General features: G+C 46.3%; 1 long non-coding RNA gene across 1 annotated transcript; it reads left to right on the top strand.

Annotated features, from left to right (window-relative positions):
* Positions 1–681: 681 nt before the first annotated feature.
* LOC115650941 lies at positions 682–26,989 on the top strand. The gene is made up of 3 exons (XR_004000263.1): positions 682–751; positions 7,643–7,963; positions 26,954–26,989. It is a non-coding gene; the product is annotated as an uncharacterized LOC115650941 (long non-coding RNA).
* The last annotated feature ends 917 nt before the right edge of the window (positions 26,990–27,906 follow it).

The raw sequence follows: 27,906 nt of genomic DNA on the forward strand, positions 1-27,906 counted from the left end.
AAACATCAGCCCATAGAGCAGGTTAGTTTATGACCTAGGACTACCTATGCAAAGTAGCAATCCTGACTGGCGAATACAAATAAAGCCTCCTGTCCCTGATGCTGCCTTTCCCAAATTCCAATAAGGAGGGGAACTGTTGGGTAGCGTTATGTGTGGTTTTATGATGTCATCTGTAGTTACGCTATAACCTGCCAATTCATTTCCATTCATGACCTGTTTGAACCCTAGTGTCTCTATAGATGAATGAGTAGTGGCTCTAAAAGGCCAAGCACCAGGCCTCCCCTTTCCACTGAATCCATACTGAACCAATGTCACAGGATGGTGTTAGGGGATGCAGTGCTCTGCGGGATGTGAAGGGACATCTCTCTTGTACTCTGAAAAGCTTTTTACACAGGCAAGAGCCCAGGGTTGTGCTGATGGCATCCACGTATAATGTGCTACAGATAAAGGAGTGAACAAACCAAACCAAACTCCACTAGAAATGGACTGGGGAGGAGGAAATCGATGTCTGACAAATGGAACCAAATCAAATCAATAGAGATGGGCTTTTTATTTTCAGGCTTCTGAGGCATTGAAGATGGGACTGAACCAATATTTTGACTCCTCACTTTGAGGACATTCGGATCTGGGTTCAAACTTTGAGACTGGCTCATTCATCTGTGACAGGCTGAACTGAACACCCCAGAATTCAAATTTGGACATGAACATCACAGCTCAGGCCCATCTCTGATACATATCAAGATATAAGTAGGTGAGTTTCATGCTTCAGGGCATAGGGATCAGGAAGGAATTGCCTGCTGTGCTCCCTTACATCAGGGACCTATGGAAAGCAGAGCATAAACTGAAGCAGCCTTGAGTCTGCTCTAACTGATGTTGGGGACTGCACAGCCTAAGAATATGTGGAACACAAAGGTGGTTTAAAGGTATCCGCTCTAGCCATCTTTATTCCTGCACCAAACACAAGACCAGAGTAAGGAAGACTTGGGATCAAAGTCTTAATTACAAACAGTTGAAAACATTCTCTTATTTATGTAGCTCCCAATTGGCCTTGCCAAAAGATTTAAAAAGACAGGTCCCTGCCCCAAGAAGCTCCTATTCTGATTACAACAACTGAGGGATTGAAACATTTGAGGAACAATAAATAACAATACGTGGAGAAGAAAAGCCCTTGCGAGAGTGTCCCGTTAATGGGTGGCTGGGCTAATCAGAGGATGATTGCAGATTTCACATGGTTGTTTGTTCCCCGGCCTGACCTACAAACAATGGAAAAAACCTCCTCCAGCCCAACTGTGTCCTGGAGGGCATGTCAATAAAGGCAATAAATGCCGCTGTGTGAGCTGCAACTGCATATGTCTCACTGGATTAGGGCCAGCCCCAGGAGCCGTTTATGCTAATAGAGATAATCTCTGTAATCTTGTCACACAAATGACTCCTCACTGCTGGCAGAGGGGCAGGGATTTGGGATTATATGCAGATGACATCATATGTGCTCCTCCACCTTTGTGCAATGGGAAAGGGGCAAATGTAGGGGATGGCGGTGATACCCTATGGATTTAGCTCCGGGAAAGGGTTATATATCATAGTGCGAGCTGAGGAAGAGATTGCCAAGATGATAGGGGAGCTATGGACAGCAGTGGTTCAAGTTTCAACTGTGCTGAGCTGCCCCACCCTGACCTGAAGGAATTAGCTTGAGGGAGTGAGGGGCAGTTCTTGGTCTAGTCAACAATTGTCCTCTTTGCTCAAAGTGCCCGAGGATGCCAATTATAGTGCCAGTTGTGATGGACTGTAACAGGCTGGCAGTGTTTGCCTGGAAACCCTATCCTGTTAGCAGAAGTTAATCCTGCTGAAAAAGGGTTAAGCAGGTTCTGCTGACTAACTGAGGAAAGTGGATAGTTATGCACCTGGATATAAAGGCAGTGGAAGTGGCTCTGTGGGATCTAGGGTGTGGGCTGACCAGTCTTGAAGAAGGACCCAAGCCTGAGGAGAAGATTTGGGCTGAACTTTTCTGATGTTAGTTCTTTGTTAACAAAGCCAGACGCCAGAGGAGGGGGATTGGTTTGGACTCAACACAGTGTGCGGACTTTCTTTCAAAGCACCTGTTCGTCTGGAGGTTTTTCTCCCTTGGACAATTGTCTGCTGGGAACAGAATTGCGACACCAACTCATTTCACATAGGGAATGCCAAACAGCAGACCGCACCATAGTAATGTAACTGCACACCGCACCATAGTAACTCTAGCTCAGGAACCAATCCATGCAACAAACCTCGATGCCAACTCTGCCCACATATCTACACCAGCGACACCATCACAGGACCTAACCAGATCAGCCACACCATCACCGGTTCATTCACCTGCACCTCCACCAATGTAATATACGCCATCACATGCCAGCAATGCCCCTCTGCTATGTACATCGGCCAAACTGGACAGTCGCTACGGAAAAGGATAAATGGACACAAATCAGATATTAGGAATGGCAATATACAAAAACCTGTAGGAGAACACTTCAACCTCCATGGCCACGCTACAGCAGATATAAAGGTAGCCACCCTGGCCAGATTCACGCCGGGTCAAACTCTTCTAGGTGGGAATCACATCAGGGATGAATTTAGGCTGCTGCTAGGAGGTGCAGGTGAAATGTTTGAAAGCAAAAACTATATTCCTTTGATATTTATGGAAGAAGACTCCACTGCCAGCCCAGAGTAAAGGCCATTCATTTCCCCCCACAGCTGTGTTCTTTGGTGCAGATTCCTCCTTTAATTCCTGGATCTCTTAGCACCATTAAAACAGGCACTTGGCAAGCCCAGAAATGCACTAGCATCAGCTCAGGAGATCTTTGGCTGTGACCCAATGGACAGGTTCCAGCTTTCTGAAAAATGACCTGTTGCTGAGCCATAAGTGCAAACCAGCGAAATGATGCCTGGCGTCATTTAAAACTCAGATTCAATGCACCTGATATTTCTAAGGTAAGAAACAAGCAAAAAAACCCTCTCCCAAAAAAACCCTCTCTGGCATTCTTTAGCTATCAGAACAAAGCAAAAATGAGCACAAGCTCAATATTTAAAAAATCCTTTACAGGTCACCTTAAAGCCGTCTCTCTTCTGAGTCTCCCAGGCTGTTTCCAATCATTCCCACTGAGTGCCCCAGGCCTCCTTTTGCATTAGGGTAAAGGCCTCCAACCTGTTCCACCCTCACCTATCTTTGCTTTAGGTTGCAGGTCCCAACCCAGTACGCAGATTCTCTTTATTTCAGGGTGCTAAGAACCAGAGTCCCCGCAATCTTCAGGATTCTAGGCCTCAAGCACCCATATGGCAGCTCTTTGCTTCAGGTTTCCTTGCTGGCCACAGTCTTCTTTCTCTCTTCTTGCTTCAAATTCGGGCCTCCCCTTCCCACATCCTTTCTCCTGCCCAGCACACTCATCGCTATCTGTTTCTTCCCCTTCACGCACCCTGTTTTTCCAGATACCTTGGTGAGCAGCATAGTATAAAAACCCAGCTAGATTATGACATGGTCCCGCACCCTCTGACTGATGGGCACAGAGGCAGAGGGAGGTTGGAGCTGAGGCTGGGCTAGGGGATTGTCATGCCAACTCCTCCTCACCTCAGAAGTTTCACTTCTGGTTGGGCTATTTCATTTCCATGCTGTTTGAGGGAGTTTGACTTAAATTCCCCCAAGAGCCTCTCCGTCATCAGCCATATGCCCTCTTCCTGAGCATAAATTGACAGCTCATGAGCCTGGCCTTGGGCATAAAACATGCTTTAAGGATTAGCTGGAACACTAATTAGAGTAGGCGTGCCATGATCAGTAAACATAGCACAAGGGGAAAGCAGATGGTGGTGATCGTACAGCCATCATGGAGAAAGGACTGAAGGATGCTTCACAAGACCCTCTGAGTACAATCCTTTCAGACAACCCCTCATTTTAGTGCCAAACTGTTTGTGTCTCAGCAGATGAGTGTAACTCCTACTCCCCCAACACACACACACACACACACACACACACTCTAGGCCTGTGGTTTGGGTTTTGGGCACATCCCTGTTAGAAAATTCCCCTTAAAGAACCTTTTAACTTACTGTTAGTTAAGGCTTCAGTAAAACACATTGCTCTAGATGTAAAAATCTCATGCCCCAAACTTAGGCACAAGCAAATTTTTTTGTGGCTGAGCTCTATAAATCCCTGAACAGGGGGGTTTATAATGGAACTGCTGACACTAAGCTGAGCAGTAGCACATGAAGAGATCCCTGTTAATACCAGCAATCTGATCACAAACAGAACGCACTTCTGTCATCATCTGGCTTAGTCAATAGATTGCTTCATTGACTGCTCATTTGATGGCTCAGTTTAGTCTGTTGCATTGGAAATATGGAAACCGACATGAGAAAATCTTTGGTGCCTTTTTTCCCCCCTCCAACTTTCTTTCTTGGCTTGCTGACAAAGAAGGATTTTCAGAGAGATGATGAGCATGTGAAGAACCCTTAGCTCCGCTCCCTCTGCATATTTACAGATGGCCAGCTGCCCAAAGGCATTCTCCTGTCTGTGTAGCCTGAACAGTAGATGCTCTGCACTATAAAGCTTCCTACGTCTTTATTACATCTTTTCCCATAATTGTAGTCAGATTTAGTGGGTGTGCTGGGCTTGGCTCTCCACTGCCTTAAGTTGCACCTGGTACGGTCATTTACTCCTATGCCAAATGGGCATAAGAACACTGCCAAACCGGTTTGGTACAGTGTTGTTGTAGCTGTGCTGGTCCTGGGTTATTAGACAGACAAGCTGGGTGAGGTAATATCTTTTATTGGACCAACTTCTCTTGGTGACAGAGAGACAAGCTTTCAAGCTTACACAGAGCTGAAGCTAAACTGGTTTGGTAGCATTTTCAACTCCCTTTGCACATAGAAGTCTATCAAGTGGAATGCTGTGGAGAATCTCCCTGAAAGCATGGAGAGTGGGGTTCTCCGATCACAAACTGTCTTAGACAATCATAGAATCATAGACTTTAAGGTCAGACGGGACCATTATGATCATCTAGTCTGACCTCCTGCACATTGCAGGCCACAGAATTTCACCCACCCACTCCTGTATCAAACCCCTAACCTATGTCTGAGTTACTGAAGTCCTCAAATCGTGGTTTAAAGACTTGAGGGTGCAGAGAATCCTCCAGCAAGTGACCTGTGCCCAGGGCCGGCTCAGGGTTTTTGCTGCCCCAAGCAGCAAAAAAAAAAGAAAGCCGAGATTGCGATCAGCTCTACCGCTGCCGCTTCAGTCTTCGGCGGCAATTTAGCAGCTGGTACTTCCCTCCAACAGGGAGTTAGGGTCCTGCTGCCGAAGAGTAGGATGTGCCACCCCTCTCTGTTGGCCGCCCCAAGCACCTGCTTGCTGGGCTGGTGTCTCGAGCTGGCCCTGCTTGTGCCCCACACTGCAGAGAAAGGTGAAAACCTCCCAAGGCCTCTGCTAACCTGCCCTGGAGGAAAATTCCTTCCCGACTCCAAATATGGCGATCAGTTAAACCCTGAGCATGTGGGCAAGACTCACCAGCCAGACACATAGGAAAGAATTCTCTGTAGTAACTCGGATCCCACCCCATCTAACATCTCATCACAGGCCACGGGGCATATTTACCGCTAATATTCAAAGATCAATTAATTGCCAAAATTAGGCTATTCCATCATACCATCCCGTCCATAAACTTATCAAGCTCAGTCTTGAAGCTAGATATGTCTTATGTCTCACTGCTCCCCTTGGAAGGCTGTTCAAGAACTTCACTCCTCTGATGGTTAGAAACCTTTGTCTAATTTCAGTCTAAACTTCCTGATGGCCAGTTTATATCCATTTGTTCTTGTGTCCACATTGGTACTGAGCTTAAATAATTCCTCTCTCTCCCAGGTATTTATCCCTCTGATATATTTATAGAGAGCACTCATATCTCCCCTCAGCTTTCTTTTGGTTAGGCTAAACAAGCCAAGCTCTTTGAGTCTCCTTTCATAAGATAGGTTTTCCATTCCTCGGATCATCCTAGTAGCCCTTCTCTGAACCTGTTCCAGTCTGAATTAATTCTTCTTAAACATGGGAGACCAGAACTACACACACTATTCCAGAGGAGGTTTCACCAGTTCCTTGTATAAGGGTACTAACACCTCCTTATCTCTACTGGAAATACCTTGCCTGATGCATCCCAAGACCGCATTAGCTTTTTTCACGGCCACATCGCATTGGCGGCTCATAGTCATCCTGTGATCAACCAATACTCCAAGGTCCTTATCCTCCTCTGTTACTTCCAACTGATGCCTCCCCAGCTTATAACAAAAATTCTTGTTATTAATCCCTAAATGCACAACCTTGCACTTTTCACTATTAAATTTTATCCTATTACTATTATTCCAGTTTACAAGGTCATCCAGATCGTCCTGTATGATATCCCGGTCCTCCTCTGTATTGGCAATACCTCCCAGCTTTGTGTTATCTGCAAGTTTTATTAGCACTTTCCCACTTTTTTTGTCTTGCGTGAGTGCAAAGAAGAATAGCAGCATATTTGCAGTAGATTGGGAAACGGGAAGGGTCAGGAGATTAGGGATAAGACATAATCTTTCACACTCCTAGTTCTCCAGTTCCAGGGCAGCTCAGGTTGGTAGGAAGCATTCTCATATGAAGACTGTTCATTGGCCATAAGAAATGAGCTAGGAGTGGGGAGGGAGCTTCAGCCTAGAGTTTGGTGAATGGGTGCCCATATTGCAAGAATCCAACAGTGCAGGTGGAACTAACTTCTCCTCCCTTGTTGGCAGCCTCAGCAGAGAAGCCAAGGATTCTTCATAGAGAATGACCCCCACCCCTCCTGCCATTAGGGAAAGTCACTCCAGTTCAGGTTGAGTCATGGTTGTGGGGCCAGGTGCGGACACCTGAATTGTATTTGTATTTGTGTTGTGGCTCAGAAGAGGACTTCAGATGCAAGGGTTGCCAGGGTGGCACCCTTCTCTGGTACTACGCTCACTTAATTAGAGACATTGATGGGTTAGGCAGGAAGGAACATTTACAGTAAATAAGTTATGTTGGGATTTTTGGTCATGCCCTATTAGTCCTCAGTTGGATCTGACAGCTTCAGAAGTCTGTGGGGAGCAAGGATGGCTCAGTGGTTAGTGTATTTTTACACACCTAAATACCTTTAAAAATCTGGCCCTTCCTCTCTCTGCATCTCAGTTCTCCATCTGCTGTGGTTCCCTGTGTTCTGCAGGAGGCCAGGCTAGAGAATCATAATGATCATCTTCTGAATGGAAAAATCTATGAATTTTACCTGTTCCAACAGTCTTCCCTGGTGACACTGATCTGTATCTATTTGAGTTGTGTCCAAGTTATTTAACACTCAGGGAAGGTACTTTGGACCCACTATCACTGGCCTTGAGCCGCTGCCAAGTTGCATACACAGATAACTGATAAGGGAGTGCAGGTTATCAAGGCAGCGAGGCTTAGGAACTGAAAGCTCTTTAAGGACTCAGACTAGCACGTGTTCATTTGAAGTCCTGTATTAGGATGGTAATTGTTTGCCCTGATAATAAACAATATTCTCAGTAGCATCAATGTAAGAGATGTCAAAACATACTGGTGGGAGCTGGTCTCTTTTAACTGTTAAATAAACTGATTCTTTCTTTGCAGAAAATTCAGCTCATAAATTAATAGGAGCACTGGAGTCAGGGTGGAAAGTAGCCAAACGAGCAAATGCTTCCAAAATCGAAGAAGTCAGTTTTCTACATTTTATGAGCAGCATGAAGGTCTCTGCTCCTTGGTTGTGTTGAACCAGTGCAATCACTTAAAAAATGCTATTGCCAGCGAAAGGGAAGGATGCTGTGAGGCCGGGCTTGCCCCATGTAGCTGGGAGGTGTCACAATGTTTTCCTAAGCGAAGAAGACCAACAGAAAGACAAACCAGTGTGCCTGGAGAAAGGATGGTCTTGTGGTTAAGACCTGAGACTTGAAGGTAGGGGAAATCTGTGTTCTATTTGCAGCTCTGCCATTGACTCCCTGTGTGACCTTAATCAAATAACGTCACTGCTCCGTGCCTCGGTTTCCCTGTCTAAAATGATGATAGCAACAACAGTAAAGGATTGTGTGATGCTTAATTTGTCATATTTAAAAACTTCTGAGATTATGCCTGGAGAGTGCTGTAGAGGGGTCAGGTGTTATGGGGATGGGCACAGTAGAAAGAAGACAGACAAAAGGACAATGGTCAGATGAGAGAGGTTGAATCTCTGACAGGAAAAAAACTAATTTGATTCCTTGCAGGATAAATCTCCATGTTTCCTGATGGCAGGACAAACACATGAATCTGAGTTCCTGCCAGGAGCTAATTTACATACCCCCTGTCAAGACTGACATATAAATTCAATTCTTTACAGGGATGGGATGCAGGTTGACACACTTTAGGGCTCACTAGAGGTTCCCTCTAACCCAAATGGTCCTAAACTTCTATGGCTACCTCAATTAACCTCCACGGGGCAGTTTTCCAGCCATGTCTGCTCTTCCGTGGATTCAACGTGTTCAGAATGACTGAAACAAGATGAGGTTTAGAAATAAAACATACCTAGAGCAGTACTGACAGTTTATCAGTAGATCCAAGCTGCTGCTCAGCAGGTGCATGGCATGCTTTTAGTCTTCCTTTTTGGTGTGATTTGGATTTTGGCATGCCAGATAGACCCCCCACCCACAAAAAGTAATGCAACCGAAGAAAGATTGTGACTAATGTTCCTCCTGCGTACATATACATTTATTCTGGACAGCACCTAAGGAAGCAGAGGTCACGTGGATTATACTGGGGTAGACAAACCCCCACACCAAATAGAACAGAGTTAAAGAGCCCTGGGCCTAGTTAGTCTCCCTCTGCTACACCTGTGCTGAGCATTGGGCTTCAGAGAAGGAAAGCCCAGCAGGGGAGGGTAGTTGTGAAGGAGAGCAGACAGGCTGACCTGGGTGGAGCTCGGTGCCTGGTTTGGACCAGGGATTATAGTAGGACTGTTGGAGACCATGGCTGGAGGGTGGGCCTGGCCTGGATAGTTAATTAGATGGATTGCTAAGTGGAAAGACTGGCTGTTGTAGCTGGACTCACCTGCAAGAAGAGGGCTGAAGGCTCAACCCAGATGGACTGAGGATTCTCTTGTTGGGTTGGTACGTTTATTAGATTTGGACTAAGTGACTCTGTTCCCCTGGAAGGAGTTGGAATGTATTAAAGTTGTTTGGCCGATCGCCCCAGTCACCATAGTGGCTGAAGCAGGCTGTAGATCATTGCAGGGAAACTGAGGCAGAGCTGCTGCATCACCATGTTCAGGCCTGAGAGTGTGTGCTGGGATGGCAGCTCCATGCCAGCAATGAATCCGGACACATGTCCATATCACTCGCTGGTACTGGGAGCAGCAGTGCACCCGTTAATAATACTGGGCCCTTGCTCTCTTGTATTTAGTTTTGACTGTGATAAAGCTCTCCCTGGAGTCAGTGGCAGTTTTGCTTGAGTAAGAAATAAACAAATACTTGAGGATTTGCCCCATGGTCCCTCCTCAGTGGGAATGTTCTGCCTGAGGCCTGGGCTGCACTTAAAACTTAGGCTGATGTAGCTCCAGGCTCTGGAGTGTGAAAAATTCACATCCCTATGCTGCTGTAACCCCAGGAGGAAGATAGGTGAATGCATTTGTCATCCTAGCTGCCATTGCTTAGGGAGCTGGTGTTCTTCTGGGGCCACACTATGGGGTGATGCCAGCCTAGGTACGGTTCCATAGCTATGTTGCCACGGTCCCCGTAGCATACACATGACCTGAATAAGGACTTTAAGAGACTTCCCATTATTAGCAGCATAGTGTGAGTCACCGTCAGTGTAATGTGACCAGCTGGACCAGTTCAAACGCCTTCCCTGTATCCTCTGCACTGCACATTCAGGAGATAAGGGCAGCAAGGGCAACAGCCTCTCCAAGAGGGGATGGAAAGAAGAATTCAGGATGCTGTCACAGTCTCATACCCATTAATCAAATGGATTTAATCCTGAACAATATTCCGTGACATGACATTCACTTATGGGCTCTGCCAGCCAGTTGGAGTATGCTCAGCCTGATGGATCCTGCAAACTATTTTACTCTGACATGTGAGCAATTCTGGACTCTGCCATCTTGCTAATTTACTGGTGAAAAGCCAAACTCCGTTGCTGTTAAAACTGTTCCTGACACAAAACTGAATGCCAGGCATATATTTCTCTTGATCATCCTGTCATGGTAGGATGGTGTCTAAAAAAACAAAAGAGGAGCCTCCTAATAAGTCGAGTTTCCAGCAAGATGCATACAGCATAATAATGCCAGCAAGAAATGTTTTCTGATTCCACAATAGTTGAGTCGGAGGGTCTGTTATTATTGTATAGTGCCCGAAAATGTAGTCTGCAGGGTCCAGAAACCATAGAAAGACATTATAACAGGGAATCATGTTCTAGAATCTTCCTAGGGATGCAGGAAGCTTCTGATTCATTCTGATTTCAGGTACTAGGACACTGTATACATACAGGGTGACTTCTGCTCACTCACTCTAGTGTCAGACCATGTGGATCCTGTTTGCTCCAATTCAGGAGCATGAAATGGTGTGAATATCGCTCTATTAGGCAGAGGGAACTGGGGGCAGAGATACAGGAGGTCCTGCACGGAAATATTCCTTGAAGTAGCCATGCTGAAGAGAAAGCATAGGCTAAAATAATGTCTAAGGCAGTAGCTCTCAACCAGTATTCTGGGGCCCCCTGAGGGGGCCTCAAGCAGGTTTCGGGGGGGTCTGCCAAGCAGGGCCAACATTAGACTCGCTGAGGCTCAGGGGAGAAAGCCGAAGCCCCACTGCCTGGGGCCCTGAGCCCTGTCACCCAGGGTGGAAGCTGAAACCTGAGCATTGTAGCTTTGCAGGAGAACTTGTGGCTTGGGGCCATGGGCAATTGCCCTGCTTGGTACCCCCTAATGCTGGCCCTGGCATTTATACGCAGAAAAACAGTTGTTGTGGCACAGGTGGGCCGTGAAGTTTTTACAGCATGTTATATGTGGGTGTGCCCAAGGGGAGGTGAGGGTCAGAATATAAAAAGGTTGAGATCCCCTGCTCTAAGGTTATAGACTACTTCCAGCAATTAGTAAGCTTCTATTTTGGTACTAGCAGCCAAATAAGATCGTCACAATACTTAACTACTACACTGGTAGGTGCCAATATATAAGAGTGGGATTTTTCAAAGGATCTTAAGGGAATTAGGCATCCATGTTCCACTGAAATTCAGTGGGATTTGAGTAGCTGAGGGCTGGATTTTTAAAGGTATTTAGTTGTCTAAAGAAGCAGATAAATGTGCCTATCTGGATCTTTAAACTCCTAATACCTATAAAAATCTGGCCCTAAATCTCTTAGACCCTTCTGAAAATCTTAGTCTTAATAAGTTCAGCCCTCCTCATCTGATGCACTACTGGCAGGACAGGAGCTGAAAGCAAATGTGCTGAGGCTGTTTACTACTGTACTTGCTTTTCTTCAATTCTTGAGATCAAACATAAGCCCCTTTTGTAGAGCACAAACACAATAAAAAAATTATGGTGGAAAAACCCACACAAAAAGGATAAATGGATTTAGGGTTAAGTTGGATGTTATTATGTAATACAGTCAAACCCCACCATAACGTGAAATTGCATATAACGCAATTGCAGGTTGGCTCCCCTTTAAGGTATATATAATACAATATGATACAGTACCAATAGTCCCCTACACCATGGCACGGGAGAGAAGCTGCAGCCCCGCAGCTGCTGGGGATAGAGAATTCCGAGGCTGCTGGTGCCGGTGCTCTCTGTCCCCAGCAGGCGGGGAGCCGCAGCTCCTCTTGAAGTGGGAAGGAAGCCTCGGCCCTGCACCTGCCGGGGACAGAGAGCACTGGCGCCAGCAGCCCCGGAGTTCTCTGTCCCCGGTAGGTGGGGAGCCGTGGCTCTTCTTGAAGCTGGAGGGAAGCCGCGTCCCTGCGCCTGCCAGGGACAGAGAGCACCGGTGCCCGCAGCCCCGGAGTTCTCTGTCCCCGGCAGGCGGGGAGCCGCGGCTCCTCTCCCCTGCTGGGCACTAGGCACCAGGGGCACTAGGCGATGCACCTCAATGCACCGCTTTGGGGACCACCTGACTGATTTGAAACCCCGCTATACCGTGACCTTGCATTTAGCGCAATGGGATCTTTTGCACCTCAAAGGTCGCGTTATAGCGGGGTTTCACTGTATTTATACCATGGTAGCGCTGACAGGCCTCAAACTGGCTGAGGCCTTATTTTGCAAGGTGCTGTACAAATATATAGTAAAAAAAAACCAAAGACCTTGAATATGATTTTTTATAATAGGAAAAATTTCCTTTGTAAAAAAGATCTCCCTGCTAAGCTGTGGTCTCACGATTCATTTCTTGGTCTGAGGGTGTTTCTATACATCTGTCAGTCTCAATTACTTTCCAGGTAATATGTCCAGGTTATAATAGTATCAGAAGGGTAGCTGTGTTAGCCTGGATCTGTCAATGCATGCGTCCGACAAAGTGGGTATTCACCCACAAAAGCTCAGGCTCCAACATATCTGTTAGTCTATAAGGTGCCACAGGACTCTTTGTTGCTTTTTACAGGTTATAATAGTTTCTTTTATCCCCAAATTCTTTCCAAATGGACATACAAACTATACATGGAGATAATTTAATGCAGCTCTAAAATGCCACCACTTCTGGGGAGGAACACAGCAGCTGTTTAACAGCATGCAGCCACACTCCACAAAAGTTGAGAGTAGGCCATGAAGAGGAATTGCTGCCTGCAATTAAAACAACTTGGGGAATTTAGTTTGGCAGCAAGTAATTAGAATGAAGCTGGTGGGTTTGGTACTGGTTCACCAGTCCCGCTTTTTGCAGTGCCTTAAGCGTTCTTTGGCAGCCTCATAGTCAAGGAACAAACCATCTTGACTCTGCTTTGCCTGTGAGATCTGACAAGATGGAAGTGCAGGGTGGCACAGCAGCATCGAGGATGAATACGTTTCTCTCATTTACACAGATAACTCCATGACCCTCTCCAGATTTTACTGAAAAAGAATAACCACAGAGAGTACATTTACCAGCAAGCTTTCCCAGCACTACCTCCTGTGCTTATTGCAGCATTCCAATCCCCTCATTACTCTAAGAAGGACTTTAATAGATTTAATGGGATTTTACAATATTTCTTCAACTCAGTTTGCTCTGTCCTGAAAGCATGCAGGGTTATTTAAATATAGTATCATTTTTTAAGTGAGAAAGTTTGTCACCAGCTTCATACATGCACAGACGTACCCAAGGATAGGAGCTGAATACATGCAGCCTTAATAATCACAAGGGCCTTCCCCCCCTATAACTCTGCTGTAATCAGATAATAATCTAGTTTACGGCTCGCCCAGCAAAGTGCTTTAGCAAATCAGCCAGTTGTGTTACGAGGCTATAAAGGCTGAGCTTGCCGCCAGCCATTTCTTTTACCTGCTGGGGAGTCAAGAGAGGGAGGCGGGAAACGATAGCTTCCTCTCACTGAAATCCACATCCTTATAAATTATTCTAATGGGCATGGAGTAGAAGTCACACTATTCAATTGGTTCCTGTGTTCCTAGGTGTGGCTGGGGTTTTTACTCATCATTGGGGATAAATTGCATTTAGCACAGAACAGACAGCATGGAGTGGGTGTGGGGGGGGGGGGGGAGGTTGAGATGGGAGTCCAAAAAGCCAGGGGGAAGACACATCAGATAATTAAATTATCGCCCATACAGCCATTTCTCAGGATAAGTATTGACTCTCTGTCTCTGGGATCCTAGAAGTTAAGTATCTATATATCTGTCCTCCAGTATGTTAGTCTATCCATGGTATTTCTATATATCTCTATAATAGAATCCTAGTAGTTACCTATCTATCTCCTGGCAGGCTGCTCTGCTTTTGATTTTTCTAATCACAGAAGCCTTGAAGCTAGAGATGGGAAAGACCTGTCATATCAGCCAACCCATCCTTCTAGAGCAAATACAGAATTGTCCCTCCCAGAAATAACGCATTAGATGCCACTGATGGATGGAGGTTTGGGGGTTATTTTTACTAGCTAAGGCTGAAATAGCTAGATATTCTGGGGATGAATATGCTGAAAGAAACATTCCTGCAGTAGACTCAGGATGATGGGTCGGATGATCTAACAGCTTTTTTCTATCTCTAACTTCTAGGATTCTCTGATTAGAAATGCCATCGATAGCTAGATTTCAGAGTATCTAGGCATTTCAGCATTTGATAGTAACTGCTTCCACCCTTCTAATGTTTCAAAAAGAGCAAATTAAGGGCCACAGAGAGCTTCAAACTCCTTAGGGTGGGGAAGGAGAACACAGCTAAGCAACAGACAGATCCTGATTGTTTTATGTGAGACCTGGAAATAGCTCCCCAAACTTCAGGATTGCCCCATTCTCCAACACATCCACAGGATTAGGATTACCACAGGGAGCAAACGGCTCTTGACAGAGCGCTGGATGGCTCGAGGGCTTGGCATTAGGAGCCTTTCACCTCCACAGCACTGCTTCCAATCAGGCCCAAGTGCTCCCTTCTGAAAGCGGGTTGGTGTGGCCTGAGGTAAATCATTCATCGGTTCTAAGGCCAGAAGGGACCACTGGGATCTTCTAGTCTGCCCTTCTGTGTAGAGAGCACAGCCATGGAACTTGCCCCAAAATAATGCACTAACTAGAGCATACCTTTCTGACTCCCCCCCCGCAACCCCACTCGATTTAAAAATTGTCAGAATTTTTAATCCTCCACAGCCCTGGGCCTTGAGCAATTATAATGTTGGGCCAGTTCCCAGTGAACTGGGGACATTTGGAAGGGGAAACTGACACGTGAAGAGATCCTCAGGCCTTATTTATAGCAGCAGGTACAGATTTTACACCAGCTGCTCAACCTGGGAAGCCTATGCTGTGGCCAGGTATCCAGTGCCATGGAAAACACCCTCACAGCAGGTCCCCTAAGCAAAGAGGCCAAGGCATGTTTGAGGTGGGGAGCCTGAACTCCCCCATCAGCCTGCAGGACTTTTCCCTTTGGAAGTGTGTTAAGGCATAGTGGTGAGAAAGGTTGCCCTTTGTGATCATTTGAATTACAATAGTACCTAGAGGTCCCAACCCCGATCCAGTATCCCAGTGTGCTACACACTGTGCAGACACGTAGTAAGACAAGTCTGGGAAGAAAACTGTGTCCATTCTACAGAGGGGAACAGAGGTTATTAGAGATTAAGGCCAAGCTCCTCAACGGTATAGAAGCACCAAACTCCCTGTGAAATCAATGAGAGATAAGTGCCTAAATACCTCTGAGGATCTGCTCCCAAGTGCATAGGTGCTGACTCTGTGAGTACTCTGGGGCTGGAGCACCCATGGGGAAAAAATGGTGGGTGCTGGGCACCCATCAGCAGCCCCCCTATCAGCACGTCCCCTTCCCTGAAGCACCTCCTCCCTGTCAGTGGGCCCTGCCCATCAGCACCTTCTTCCTTCCCCATGCCGCCTACACACCAAAATCAGCTGTTTTGTGGCATGCGGGAGGCTCTGGGAGAAGGGGGAAAGGAGCGAGGATGCGGGTGGTGCCTTGGGGGGAAGGGGTGGAGTGGGAGCTGGGCCTGGGGCAGAGCCAGGGGTTGAGCACCCCCTGGCTCTTTGGAAATTCAGTGCTTGTGCCCAAGTGACTTGCCAAGACCTAGGAAAGGAACCTCTCCAAACCTGCTGCATAATATTATATCTGCTCTGTGGATCAGCAAAAGGTGAATGTCCCCAGGGCTACAGGTATGGACAGATGTAGGCAAAGGGATAAATTAGTTTAGCATCTAGGTGTGAAGAAAGATCTCCTGTGTGATGCCTGTGACACACTGTCGAAATGGTTGGGATTGCTTTGTCTACCAGGTGTGAAACTAGAATCCATGAGGAAATTGAAGGCAGCTTCTGAATAATGCGATGATTCCTTAAGCCATTATTAACCTGTTGGTGAAGTCGCCTGGAACCAAATGATCCCACAAGACCATAGGACAGTCTCAGAGCTGAAGTGATATCACCCTCTAGTGGTTAGAGTAAGAGAACAGCAGTCTATTGGGATTCAGGAGGAAACTGAAAACCCTGGTCCCTGATTCCTGTTTGAGTTTTTTTTCTGTAAAGCAGAAACTCAGCCCAGGTTTGCCAAGAGGCTCCCTGAGATTCACCAGTCGTTTGAACTGAGCTGGGGCAATTTTGTGCAAGAAAAGAGGAACCTCTGAGATTTCTGCTCCATTTGAATGGGAGGCTTTTGGCTTGTTCGCCCCCTGAATCCTAAAGCAAAGGGCGTGTGAACCCAGCGAGAGTCACAGTTCCCATGAGCCCTGACACCAACCCCACCATGTGCAACAGGCACAGTTACTGGGGGACTTTGGGGATGAAAGAGCAGAGGAAAGATTTCTTCAGGCTCTGCCCCTTATGATGTAGGGATTTGCCCATTGAAATGAGGAGAGGGGCAGACAGCCTAGGAAGCCTGGGGGTTGGGATCTTTTATTGTGACCACATACAGGCTATTACAGTAGCCTATGTAGCCCCTGCATGACTGGACTGTATCTGGGTGACTGTGGGGGGCATTTTCTTCCTATTCAGAGGAATAACTTCATCAAGGGCTAAGGCAGGGAAATACATGGCATAACTTCCCCCCACCTCCAGCCGTGGCACAGTCAGCAGACAAGCAGAGGAGCAGTTTCCTAGCACCAGCTGGCCTTTTCCCCGCAAATGCATTGGCCAGTCAATCTTCTCCATGTTTCTGTCCCTGTGGTTCAGGCTGGGTGGTCACCCACAGGGAACAAGTTCCCTTTAAGAATGAGGCATGTTAAGAGCACTCGCTAGGGTATAGACCCCTCCCCGCCCCTCCAGTTTTTCCAGCAGACACTGGAGGATGGAGGCAGGACCTATAGCAGCTGAGGAAAACTGACTTTGCTCTTTGTGGATTGTTTTTTTACAATGGTTTGTTAATGAACCAATGAACTACTTTCAAACTGCAAATGTTAGGCTGGTGCATTTTAACCAGGGACCAAAGGGATAGGTGTTGTAGTCAGGTTACCAGCCATCCAACCCTCTGAACTAAATTCTGTTCTTAGATAACCAGCAGCAGAATTTTCCCTTCTATGGCTCTATCACTCTTCCCCCCTTCTCCACTGCCACTAGTTGGCAGCATCTCAACTACCACAGGTTTCATGAGAGTGTAACTCAGTTGTTTAGAATATTGTGAGCTCCCAACACTTTCTGCAGGGTTGTATTCTCTAGTCCAGGGGTCGGCAACCTTTCAGAAGTGCTGTGCTGAGTCGTCATTTATTCACTCTAATTTAAGGTGTCGCGTGCCAGTAATACATTTTAACGTTTTTAGAAGGTCTCTTTCTATAAGTCTATAATATATAACTAAACTATTGTTGCATGTAAAGTAAATAAGGTGTTTAAAATGTTTAAGAAGCTTAATTTAAAATTAAATTAAAATGCAGAGCTCCCCGGACCGAGTATGAGTGTCAAGGAAAATCAACTCACGGGCCACCTTCGGCACACGTGCCATAGGTTGCCTACCCCTACTCTAGTCTGAGGATAGGAAGCAATATGGGACCCACACAGGCCAGCCCATAAACACTACTTTTTTTCCTGTCTGGCTTCTGAAATTGTAGCACTTTTCATGAAAGTTATCCTGGAATGGTCTATGCAGGCCAATCTGCAGCCTACTGTAAGCATCTTACTGTGGTGAGCATGGCATATGGCTAGATAGACACACATACAGACTTACGCTCCGTATAGACATAGACACATGCATCTCCCAGTATGCATCCTTGCTCCCACTTCACAGCCATGTAAACAATTCCCCCCTCCTCCCCATGCCCCCCAGTCACAACTTTGCTGCATCCCATTAGCATCTTGGTCTTTACTGAGAACTGCAGTCAGTCGTGTCCAGTACAAAGGAGAGAAAAAAGAACCCACAAAGAGGAGCTAAAGCAGCTGAGGTGCAGTTTTATTGTCCAAATGAAAATTGTACACTTGGGATGGTTTCCTATTTTTAGGGCTATTTCCCTGCTGTTTGTTCCTGGAGCTGTGACATGCAGTTTGTTTCAGACGCCTGTGGCACCTAACTGTGCTGCACACGGCAGACTGTTCCGGGAGCTTGGCCTTTCTAGTTGCACAGCACGACAACCATCCAACAAGGTTTCCTGTGGTCTGCTCACGCTATTTCATAGAGGGCAGAGGCTTGTGATGGAAAGCAGAGGGACTTGTCTGTCATCTGTGCTGCATGGAACACAAATGCACAGTCTGAAAAGTTCACTACTAGATTCTTTGTGGAGCTAAATCAATGATATCACTGGGAGAAGGGAGCAAAGGCCACAATCTTTGTATAGAACATATGAATAACGTGTTGGATGGACAAGAGCTGGATCAGATCACATGATGTCTGTTTTATACATCTGATTGGAGGCACTGAGGAACAGAACCCTCTGAAACTTTTAGCTGGAAAGTGGGTGAGTTCTGTATTTCTATTAGCACTAGTTATCTGCTTCCTCTCCTTCCTTGCCATTTCCATCCCTGGAGACAATTGGGCTGTTTCATGCTAAAGGTCAGTGTGATGCCTGAACTGACTCAAGAAGGAAGAAAAGAAAATTGCTTCTGGTTCATTGTGAAACCAGAATGGGAAGTAAAATAACCTGCCCCTTTTGTCATCAGAGAATCAGATTATTCCAGAAGGTCTTGAAATGCTCATTCTTCCTAGAATTACACAGGGGTTGGGGAGGATTGTGGAGGGTGAAGAAGGTTTGTCAGGTAGCATTACTCTCATGTGATATGGCCAGAGTAGTTGAGTGCTTCATCCAGGACGCTGGCTGGCCACAGGTTGAGCCCGGTTGTTCAAGGCCCTTAATAAAATGGAGAGATCCCTTTCCAAGATCACTGTGGATTAGTTATTTCTCCTGATGAGCTGTAATTCCTGAATCCCAGTCCAGTGTTAATGGGGTCACCAGCAACATAGAGTCATGGGAAGTGCTGTAGTCATTCTTTTGGGTTAGGATGTCAATGTAATGGGGAAAGGAGAGTCATAGATATACAGGAGTCTTGTATGTGAGAACAGGAGGTAACTGTCTCACTCTGCTTGGCACTGCTGAGTTCTCAGCTGGAGTGCTGTGTCCAACTCTGGGTGCCACACTAAGAAAGGTGGACAAAGTGGAGAAAATCCAGAGGGAACAGCAACAAAAATGATCAAAGGTTTAGAAAACCTGGCTTATGAGAAAAGGTTAAAAAAACTGGGCATGTTTAGTCTTGAGAAACAAAGACTGAGGGGAGACCTGACAACAGTCTTCTACTATGTTAAGGGCTGTTATAAAGAGGAGAGAGAGAAATCATTTTCCATGTTCACTGAAGACAGGACAAGAAGTAATGGGCTTAATCTGCAGCAAGGAGATTTAGGTTAGATATTAGGAAATTCTTTTTAACCTAAAGGATAGTTAAGCTCTGGAGGTGTGGAAATCTTGTCACTGGAGTTTTAAAGACCAGGTTAGACAAACATCTGTCAGGGATGGTCTAGGTTTACTTGGTCCTGGTCCTGCCATGGCCTTGGGGGGTGGATTAAGATGAGTTCTGTCCTAGATTTCTAGGATTCTGTGTTGCTGGTGGAGAGATGTTTTATCTTGAGGCACAGTGATGCTGATGAAGTCCTTTCTGACTCTTTCTCATGCTGATTGGCACCATTGCTTGCTTTTTAGTGCCACCTGGTGGATAGTTAGTTAACCACTGAAGCCAGAACTGATGTAATGAGATGAAGTGTGAATCTGGGGCAACAGCCAGTTGGGATAATTAAATATCCCATGGCACATATTACTAGAAATATTAACCTGATTCCAACTAAGCTTACTATATTACCCTTGGTTATGGCATTCTTCACTTCCTAACCTAAACCACAGTGTAGTGTTGCTGTGTGCTGTTAAACAGCAGCTGTGCTCCTCCCAGAGGTGGCTACATTTCAGCAGAGGATGAAGAGTGATCTGTGTATAGTTTGTTTGTAAAGTGCTTTGGGATCCTTTAGGTTCTGTATAATACAAGATGAAGCATAGCATGACATGTTCTTTATCAGAGGACTAAGTCCTGATCATGCATGGGAATAGACTTAATGGGTCCAATCTCCTTTTAAGCACTCTGATATCGTCTTTAGATTTTTATACGTAGTGAGTGACACGACTGATTCTTGTGTTTCCCTGGCAGAAAATCTTTCCCAGCTTGTAATCATTGGTGCATAAACTTAGAAGCAAAATTATCTCTTCCTTAAAAGATGCTAGTGCCCCCCCATTTTTTGGGGGGGGCACTAGCAATGGATTCACAAAGGAAAGAGACCATGTGTTTCAGTATCTAAATCTCCATCTACACTGAGATTGCTTGGCAGAGATATAATGAAGACCTTCACCTTCCCTTTATTACGTAGAAATATTTCAGTTAGACCATCCATTTTGTGATGCGGAGAGGCTTTTGCAAGAATCCCCATGGGGAGGGGGAGCAGCCTTTGTCAGGCAGTCAAATACTGTGGGTGAATTGGCATGTTGGGGATTAATACAACCTCTGGTTCATGCAGCCGGTCATCTCTAGGCTTGCCTGTGTCCCCGTCGGGAAACTCCTGCAGCCTTATTAAAGTCAGCAGGCACCTGGATCCTGGATGCATTTCCCCTTCCTCAGAAGCATCAGCACAGCCACTGATGGAGGCAAGGTGCTGGATTCAACGGCTCAATAGCAGAAAGGATAGTCACGTGATTAAGGCACAGCATTGGGACATAGGAGATGTGGATTCAGTTCTTGGCTCTGCGATAGATTCCTTGGGTGACCTTGGGCAAGTCATTTAATCTCAGAGTATCCCCATCCTCCATCTGTAAACTAGGGGAGAAAATATCTCCCATCTCACCCCCTTTGTCTGAATTAAAATAATAAATTATTTAGGCTGGGCCGGCTCCAGCTTTTTTGCCACCTCAAGCAGCGAAGCCAAAAAAAAGAGCGATCAGCAGTACTTCGGTGGCAGCTCTACTGCGCTGCTTCATTCTTCGGCGGCAATTCGGTGGCGGATCCTTCCCTCCGAGAGGGAGTGAGGGACCCGCCCCCGAATTGCCACCAAAGACCCGGATGTGCCGCCCCTTTCCATTGACCTCCCCAGGCACCTGCTTCCTTTGCTGGTGCCTGGAGCCGGCCCTGTGTTTAGGGCAGGAGTGTGCTCTTTCTGTGTGTAAGTACAGCACCCAGCACAACAGGGCCCTGTGCTCAGGCGGAGCCTAGAAATACTAATCAAGGGTCTATCCATTCTGGCAAACACTGCATTCCCAATCTGTATCTTGAATAGTGCTGGATCTTTGGGACAGGCTATTGATTGGAATAAAAGGTAAGCGTAGCTGGGGATTGAGGGAGCAGAGGAAGGGAAATGAGTCAATCAGTTTTCTTCACCCCCAGATACTTTTACTAAGAGAAACTTTGTCTTCGTAGATAACTCCCACAGCATCTAATGAAAGTAGTTTGACTCAAGGGAGGCAAACAGCAGGAAAAACCCAGTGAACTGTCTTTAAAGTGTCTTGAATCTCTAAATTGCATTGCTATAAAGTCAGTTGACATTTAAACGCCCCCCAAAAAACAAAACAAGGCAAAACAATAAAAAAACTTGATAGGGTGAAGGAGACAGAAAAAACAATTCTTAATGGAAACGAAGGTTCTGTAAGACAGTTACAAGCTTGGAATTAATCAGGTTTTCCAGGATGAAAATTCATTTAAGTGGTGATATTCTCTTGCTGCTCTGTAGGTTTCAGGCAAACCCCAGATCTCCAAAGCAGAAGACATTGATTCCCTGACAAAGATCTTATTTATAATGCTGCCCAGTGACTGGTGTAGATTTAATCCCGCAGACAGCCCATGGAAGCTGCTGCAATGGAGTGACAGCTGCTTAGTCTGTCATTACTGACATGATGCATTTTGATGAGGTTAGGCCTGTCGTTTGCTTCAGCCAATCATAGATCAGCTTTTCTAGCAAAAGTCAGGCTTTTGTAAAAGCATAATACATCTTTACAAATCAGTGGATTTATTTTATTGGTGTGGTTTTAAAACCTGGAAGGAGTGTATTGTTCATGGAAGGTGCTGAGTTGACAGTAATGAGAAATTAAGTCCTTTGTTTACAGGACAGGTATTGCATAGGCAATGCAAGCTTCTCTTGTTATGAGGTAGTGTATGTAGCTGTGTAAGCTTCAGTTTGGTTTCCTGTCTCCTTTAACTTTCTAGATGTCTATTTTCTGCTGGAAGCAGATGCCATTTTGGGTTCAGTTCAGATGCAGCATGTTGCAAAGGCGACAGGCACACTGTGCTCTCTCTCATGGAGACTTTACTTCTGTTCTTTCTCATGCTGTTGTTTCTCTCAGTTTAAAATAGAATAAAAGTCACTCAGATTGGAAATATGTGCTCCTTATGTCTGGTTAAATATAGCACCTGGGTTGGAGATATAAGTGCAAAGTTAGGTCTCCATGACCCCATCTGTCCCTGAGAGCTGCCAACTTGGGTGCAACCAGTGGCTGGTTTTTGTGATACAGATACATGTCCACATGGAAATAGACCCTCGCGAGGCACTTCTTACAGGCCAGCAAACTGCTATAACTTTTGTGCACTATTGACCAGGGTGATAACTGAACAAACCTATGCTCTCTAACTAAGGATGAGTGTTTTATTGTTTCATGTTTCAGTGAATAATAGTGATCCTGTGAGATGAGTGGCTGACAGTGGTTCCATCTGCTGGAATCGGATGCAAATCCCATTTACTGATACACCCTTGTTTAGGGATGACAAGTCACTGAGGTTTAAGCTTCCTGTAAAAACAATTTAGCAACAAGCATTTTTTTCATGAAGTCTGTGAGCAACTCTGACAGTGTTTAAAAAAATCATTAAACACAGAGGACCAGATCAAGCAAAGCATTGAGTAGTCATGTGTATCTAAACATGGGAGTAGTTTCAATGGGTAAAACTCTCCAAAGTGCCAAGTGATGTTGGTTCCTAATGTCCATTTTCATAAGTGACCTGGGCCTAGATCTTCAGAAGGTATTTACGCTCCTAATTTCCACTGATTTCATAAGCACTTCACTGTCAAGAATTAGGACTGGCCGCTCCACCTGCCCAGTCTCCAGGAAGCCCAGGAATGCAGCTGAGTCCCAGCAGGATGCCTGGTTGACCACTCTGCCTGATTGGCTGAGGAAGTCAGCAAGCCCGCTCTTAAGCCCAGCATCTGATTTCTGGTAGCTTAATGCATGCCCCTGCAGCTGTGATCTCTCCTGTTTGCCTTGCTCTGTCCCTGAGCCTGCCTTGTTCCCAGCCTTGCTCCAGCCCTGCTTCCCTACTGGCTTCCCGGCTCTGACTGCTGGCTTTGATTCCTGCCTCCAGGTCCACCCCCTTGTTTCTGGTACCAGCTTCCTGAATCCAGTGCTGACTCCTGCTCCACCCACTAGGCATGACTGCCTATGCTGCAGTTTGTGACACTAAGATCCATTAACTTTCAGTGATGTTTAGGCCCTTAAATGCCTAAGTCCCTTTTGAAAATGGGACTTACATGTTGAAAATTTTACCTGACTTCAAAGGGACATAAATATGTGCTTAACTTTAAGCACATGCTTACACACTGTGCTGGATAAAGGCCTTAATAAGGAACACGGCAGCCTATAATGTAGGCAAGAAATTGATGTAAGACAACACTATGATTATCACCTTATTTGAACTTCTGTGCATGTCCAGCTGGTTTTGAACTTTTCCCAGAGGTGTGCTTTGTCACAGCTCTGCTCTTGCTTTCCTAATGCTATTCCTGCCTGTGGGCACAGCTTTTCTTTGAAACCATTAATCTTTTCTGATGCTTCGAGTAATAGAGGGGCCTTGGGCGTAACCTAGCACAGCAGGGATGGGAGATATTAATAATGGCTGATGGTGCATTGAACTAAAAATGGAGTCTACAATTCATTTTGTGAAAAGAAAAATGTAATATTAAACAGTGCGATGAGATGTCTGTCCGTTTTGTATAGCCCATCGTAATTTAGGGTGAAATTCACTGCTGTGCAGGGCCCAGCCCAAAGCCTAAGATCTCAAAACAGGGCTCAAATGGGAGTTAAGTGGTCCGTATAGGCCTTGGGCTGGCTCTCTGCTTTGGGTGACATTCCCTGTCTATGCCAGCCACTTTGGATACTGCAACCATGGGTTCCAGTACCAAAATCCCTGAGCCTTTTCTCTGATTCTCATCCAAAGTATTGCCAGCTTTTATGATTTTACAGCAGATCTTCCAATATTTGGTGTTTTTTTCTTAAAACCCCAGCTGCTGGAAGCGAGTATGTCATGGTATCTTTCCCCAATCTGAACCTTAGAGTCCAAAAGTTGGGGTACCAGCATGAATTCCTCTAAGCTCAATTACCAGCTTAGAACCTGTAGCGCTGCCACCAATCAGGAATTCCAGTGCCTGATACACTCCGGTCCCCCCAAAACCTTCTCTGGGGACCCCCAAGACCCAGACCCCCTGGATCTTAACACAAGGAAAGTAAACTCTTTCCTTCACCAGTGCCTTTCCTAGGCTTCCCTCCCTGGGTTACCCTGGAAGATTACTGTGATTCAAACCCCTTGAATCTTAAAACAGGGAGGAATGTTCCTTCCCCCCACCCCCTTCTCCCTCACCCAGAGGCAATACAGATTCAAGCTCCGTGAACCTAAAACAAAGGGATTCCACCCCTCTCCCCTCCCTTCCCTTTCTTCCCTGTTAAGTACAAACTCAATTCCCTTGAGCCTCAACAAGGGGAAAAAATCAGACAGGTCTTAAAAGCAAAAGTTTTAATAAAAAGAAAGAACAAAGGAAAAGTTATTTCTGTAATTTAGATGGCAAAGGTTACAGGGTCTGTCAGCTTACAGAAATTGGAGAAAAAGCCTCCTCCAGCAGAAATACAATTTAAAATACTTCCAGCCAAATACACATTAAAACTCTACCAGCCAGATACACATTTGCAAATAAAGAAAACCAATTAAAAAGACTATAACCACCTGTTCCTTACTAGATACTCACTATTCTGAATATATAAGAGACTGTAGCAGGGAGATTGGCAAGAAACCTGGTTGCACGTCAAGCCCCTTCCAGGACCCAGAAAGAACAAAGCCAAACCCCAAAACCACAAACAAAGGCTTCCCTCCACTGAGATTTGAAAGTATCTTGTTTCCTGATTGGTCCTCTGGTCAGGGGTTGGGTTCCCTGTTTGCTAACCCTTTACAGGTAAAAGAGACATTAACCCTTAACTATCTGTTTATGACAGGGTAATTATGGGAGATTCTCAGCCTTTGTGTAAAAACAAAAATCTCAGTTACTAGCCCTTGTGGTTGCAAATGCGACACCTCCAGGCTCAAACACCAGAAGGGAAATTACCCCACCGAAAGAAAAAAAGAAAAAGAAAAAAATATTACTTTTTAAAGCATGATTTTTAATCCAATTTCATGACTTTGGGGGGGGGGGGGGTGACTTATGATTCTTGAATGGCTGGGGTTGGCTACACAACATCCATCTTTCTGTACCCATATTAAGTGCCCTTTGCCATGGTCTAGTTCTTAACCTGGGGCTGATATTCACATATTACTGTTATTTATGAAGGGAAATTTTTAAAAAATCAGCAAAAAAATGTTCTTTTCTCCCATTTAAACCATCCTCTGCAGTGTTTGCGACAAAGACACAGCAGTCTTGAACCCCAAATGTGCTGCTGAGCAGTCTGGTTTCATTGAGGAAGGAGGGCCACCTCCAGAAAATTAAGGGCAGGAGCTTAGCGAGGGAAAGTGCGCCCAGCACCTCTGAATGCCAGTATAAATGGTGGAAAGTAAGCCAGATTTTAAAAATTCTTGGTTCTCACAGTCTCAGGCAGGATGGATGGTCCAGGGGTTGAGGCACTAGCCTGGGACTTAGGAGACCTGGCTTCAGTTCCCTGCTCTGCTACAGACTTCCTGTGGGCTTGGCTACACTGGAGAGTTGCAGCGCTGGTGAGGGGGTTACAGCGCTGCAACTCAGGATGTGGCCACACTTGCAAAGCACGGCCAGCGCTGCAACTCCCTGGTTGCAGCGCTGGCTGTACACCCGGTCGTGCCTCGGGTGTAGCGATTCCAGCACTGGTGATCCAGCGCTGGTCAGCAAGTGTGGACCCCACCAGCGCTTTTATTGACCTCCGGGGTATAAGGAGGTATCCCAGCATATCTTTTAAGCCTCTCTGGTAATCCTGCACACTCCACTGCCCTGGGCTCAGCTGACCCCACCAGCAGGTTGCCAGCACCGCAGTGTGTTCTGATCCCCCTCCCCCCCGCCAGCAGGTCGCCAGCACCACGGTGCGTTCTGGTCTCCGCCCCCCCCCTCCCGCCAGCAGGTCGCCAGCACCGCGGTGCGTTCTGGTCTCCCCCCCGCCAGCAGGTAGCCAGCACTGCGGTGCGTTCCGGTCTCCCCCTCCCCGCCAGCAGGTCGCCAGCACTGCGGTGCGTTCCGGTCTCCCCCCCGCCCTGCCAGCAGGTCGCCAGCACCGCGGTGCGTTCCGGTCTCCCCCCTGCCAGCAGGTCGCCAGCACCGCTGTGCGTTCCGTACCCCCCCCCAGCAGGCCGGCAGTTCCGCGGACCACCCCCCCCGCCAGCCGGTCGCCAGCTTCATGTTCCCTACTGTCCCCTGTGCAGGCCACCAACTACCTCCTCTACCCAGTGCAGATAAACCCCAGTGAGCCATCAGTCAGTTCCCCCTCTCAGGTGAAGTCGGGGCAGAAACACTCACCCCATTGCTCGCCATGCCTTCGCTTCCCTGGCCTCTCTGTGTTATGTTAGGTATGTGGGAATGATGCTACAAAAAGTCTACAAACTCCTTCACTGTGTGATAATAAACAATGTAGCCTCTGTGTATTACATGTTTCTATCTATGTTTTTTTTAGTGACCTTGACTAATGCAGCCGGATCACCGCCTCACGTCGGTTGCAGAACTTGAGAAAAACTCCAGAAAAATCAAAAGAAGAATTGATCAAAGCAGTTATGAATCACTACAACAGAGAAAGTAGGAAGACGCAGGAATGGAGAGAGAAAATGTATGAGTGGAGGCAAACACAAAGCAGGAGAAAGGAATTGGCTACCAAAAAAACCTCAAAGCACCTGATAAGCCTCCTGGCTCGCCAAACTGACTCTTTCGAGTCTCTCGTAGCCATGCAGGCAGATCTGTACCGTGGTAACCCACAACCCTCCCAAAGCTCTCTTTCTTGTTCCCCAGTATTTGCACAAAACACCTTTCTCCAGCAACCAGTTTCTTATTACCCCCAGCTGCCCCCAACACCTGTACGATCACCTACCAGCCCTGATAACTACAATCCTTCCCCTGTGCACTCCATCCCCATTACTCTGCAGCATAGTAATCCTGAAGTGCAGCAGACATTGAACAGCAATCCAAACAGGACATATTCAAACCTCTGAATGTACAGTCCACCACCCTAACCCCCCTGGCCTTTTATGTACTGTACTTTGAATAAAGGATTTTATGCCTTTTACAATACTTTTTATTATTGCGGAAAGTGGTAAATACTGTACCCCAAGGTAGAAAGGAGCACAGCAAAGGCACTAAACATTACTGTTGGCTCTCAGCATCAAATTGCTCCCTTAAGGCATCCCTAATCCTTGAAGCCCTTTTCTGGGCCTCTCTAGTAGCCCTGCTCTCTGGCTGTGCAAATTCAGCCTCTAGGCGTCGAACCTCGGAGGTCCATTCCTCACTGAATCTTTCACCCTTCCCTTCACAAATATTATGGAGGGTACAGCACGCGGATATAACAGCGAAGATGCTGCTTTCCCCCAAATCTAGCTTCCCATAAAGACACCTCCAGCGGGCTTTCAAACGGCCAAA

Source organism: Gopherus evgoodei, chromosome 4 (genome assembly GCF_007399415.2).
Source record: "Gopherus evgoodei ecotype Sinaloan lineage chromosome 4, rGopEvg1_v1.p, whole genome shotgun sequence".
NCBI lineage: Eukaryota > Metazoa > Chordata > Testudines > Testudinidae > Gopherus > Gopherus evgoodei.